At 50.5% G+C, this 3,071-nt stretch overlaps 1 protein-coding gene across 2 annotated transcripts in view; it reads left to right on the forward strand.

The window, feature by feature from the left end:
• The first annotated feature begins 2,339 nt into the window (after positions 1 to 2,339).
• The window catches only part of TMEM243 (transmembrane protein 243), a 19,956-nt gene continuing 19,224 nt past the window's right edge, over positions 2,340 to 3,071 (forward strand). Inside the window, exon 1 of one of the 2 annotated variants that reach the window (XM_008686190.2) lies at positions 2,340 to 2,557. The gene's annotated coding sequence lies outside the window, so the exon portion shown is untranslated. Of the gene's footprint in view, positions 2,558 to 2,703; positions 2,720 to 3,071 lie in introns of those variants that run through there. The other variant, XM_040644311.1, reaches the window with a different exon arrangement.

Here is a 3,071-nt window from a genome sequence, read left to right on the forward strand (position 1 = left end):
CAATTCTGGGTGTTGACAACCTCCTGAAAGTTGAATTAGAATGAGTGGCTTCAATACATCGAAGATCAAGAAATGAAGAGCTATGGTATTGGAAGGGTCATCTAATGGCCTGAGGAACAATTTATAAAAATAGAAGTGGATGAAAGAAGTGCTTTTCAGACTTCAGTGTGTGTACGAATCTCCTGGAGATCTTATTAAAATGAAGATTATGATTTAGTAGATCTGGGATGGGGATTGAAGCTCTGCAGTTATAACGAGTTACCAAGTGATGCTGATTTGTTGGTCCAGGAACCATACTTTGAGTGGCGAGACACTATATAACCCCATTATTATCTTCTACACATACTCTCTTCTTTATTTAAATAACCCTCTACTCTACTTTGCTGAAGGGGGTGGATCTTAGAAGATACCTGTTGTCCCTGGTCCCACCTGTTGGCTGGTTGGGGGTAGAGGAGCTGAGGCAACTGGAAACTACCCACAATCTGAACTCAGCTGATTGAAATTTCTCATGAGATTCTGAACTAACAAAATAGAGACTAAGCCTGCAAACCAGTGGTAAGCAGTGGCTCTATAAAATCTATTTTTTCCAAAGTTTAGCAGCAAAACAAGCTTAGGCCATATGTCACTTGAAATTTTGGGGAGTAGTAATGATGAGGAGACTGGTTCTTAGGAAAAAGAATGGAGTAGAGGCATAGAAAATTAGTGAGACAAAAGAATAAGAAGTTCTAGAGTAAGGGGTCATTATCTCCAACTCAACCTTCCTCCTCAAATACGCTCTACACAAATATCTGGCCTCTCTGGCCTGCCTTCTTCACTCTTCTCACATTAGCTAAATCATACTCCTCTTCAGGTCTTGATTTAGAAGGAGGAAGCTTTTCCTGTCAACTGAAGCTGGTGGGTGCCTTCCCGTGTATCCCTATAGCTCCCCTTGGAGTCCAGATCATAGCCTTCATCACCATTATGACAACCACCATTTGGATATTTATTTGTCAGATGTCTTGTATATTCTCTACTAAACTTTTTATTTATTTTATTTTTATTATTTTTTTAAAGATTTTATTTATTTATTTGACAGAGATAGAGACAGCCAGCGAGAGAGGGAACACAAGCAGGGGGAGTGGGAGAGGAAGAAGCAGGCTCCCAGCGGAGGAGCCTGATGTGGGGGCTCGATCCCAGAACGCCGGGATCACGCCCTGAGCCGAAGGCAGACGCCTAACGACTGCGCCCCCCAAACTTTTTTTTTTTTTGAATAAAAACTGGTTGAGGGCAGATATGATCTACTTCAAAGCTTGTCCTCTTAGCCAATGTATCTTGCCTGTCTCTTTCTTGATCACCCTATTACCCTTTCTGGTGGTTGGCTGGTACAGAGCAGGCTCTCAAAGGTACTTGTTTAATGAATGTGGCTGAATGTGAGTGACTTATTTGTTCAGCCCATCGACCTTCTATCAGAACTGGGTGCAGGGTTGTGTAGCATTCCTGTTAAAAGTCCTGCACAAAAAGATCATTTATGAAATACCTAACTGATCAGATATGCACCATAGCTCCTCTACTCAGTGTTGCAAATTTCAAATCAATGGATGTGTGGTTCTTAGTCCATCCCCCGTCCTAATCCCTTGACCTAAACCGCGGAAAGGTCACCAGGAATCTTTGCTTGGGCTCTAAACGTTACATGGCTACAGCGTTCTAACGAGGGTTCTCCCTGCAAACAAACATTTTCAGAGCTCTCTTTAACCTCGGAGCTGCAGTGTCCTGCCAACCTAACGTGGTTGCGTTTGTTCCCTAATACTTGTGACTCCAAATGCGGTGACACTATGTTGCCTATAAGGCCTGTCCACCTCCAGTTCCCTATGCTGTAGTGTTCTCTGTGGCTGCAAATGTGCTTAGTCAGCACAATCACTAACAGCATGAGTGTGCAAGTCAAAGAAGTACCTTGCAAGTGTCACGTCCCAGCTGTTTCTTTAAACGCCACAGGATCCCTATCACAGAACAAAACAAGACTAACATACAAACAACCATAAACCAAATTTGTCAGTGTCCCCCGTTGCGTCCTAGTAGTGCAAAGACTGGGGTGGTTAAAACAGGCTAGTTGTTTTAAAGATGTTTTCAGCCGAATGCAAAGCTATCTTCAGAGAGGTTCTTTACCCACGTGGCTCGCGCAGACGCTAATTACTAAGACGCTGAGAAACGTGCAGCCAGGGAGATTGGCAGCCCCAGCGGGAAAGAAGTGGCGCCTCCAGAAATAAAGCTCCGCAGCCAATGCGGCTCCTCGGCCCGCGGGATTGGCTGCCCCGGCGGTGACGTCGCCTGGGCGGGCCAAGTCGGTTTGCGACAGAGACCGCGGGTCCCGGCCGGGGGAGCTGAGCGGAGGGTATCCGCAGCCCGGCGCTTGGCCCTCGAGCCCGCTCTCCGCCAGCCCGGAAGGTTTCTTTCTTCTCCGTGCGGTCTCGCCCGCGCCCCAGAGTCTTGGCTCGGAATCCCGGCGGGTGTGTGCGCCCGGGAGCAGCGGACCCCGGCGCGGCCAGGACTCCCCAGCTCGAGGGCGGCAGGGGACGCCGAGGTTTGGCCTGCGGGCGCGGGGCGGTCGCGGGGCGGTGCCCAGGAGGGTGGCCAATCTGTGCGCGACCGAGGCGGGATTTTCTCTTGCTCGCTCTGCCCGGGCGGATGCTCCAGCCGCGGCTCCCGCAGGAGAGAGCCGAAGGGAGCTGCGGAAAGCACGACGGTGCGCGGGTAGATGCGGCAAACGAAGGGGATTCGAGGTGCCTGGCGCGACTGCGACCTGCAGCTGCAGCGCTGGGGGAGAGGCCCGCGGAGCGCTGGGCTTGGGCAACTTCATTTTTCCCGCCGCTCCAGAACTGGAGGGGTGGAGAGGTGCTGAGAGCTTGGAGAGGGGCTTGTAATGAGTTCTTCACTGGAACCCCGCTCCTCCTCGAGCGTGGGGGTATTGGTGCTCAACGGAATATTGAGAAAGTTGGGAAGCGATCGCGTAAAGAAATGCGGTGGGGAGGGGTGGGAACGGTGGGTACCCCCGGGAGCGCGCGGCCGCGGATTTGCTGTGTGCGCTGCAGCGCCCC

Source organism: Ursus maritimus, unplaced genomic scaffold (assembly GCF_017311325.1).
Source record: "Ursus maritimus isolate PB19 unplaced genomic scaffold, ASM1731132v1 scaffold_3, whole genome shotgun sequence".
Lineage (NCBI taxonomy): Eukaryota > Metazoa > Chordata > Mammalia > Carnivora > Ursidae > Ursus > Ursus maritimus.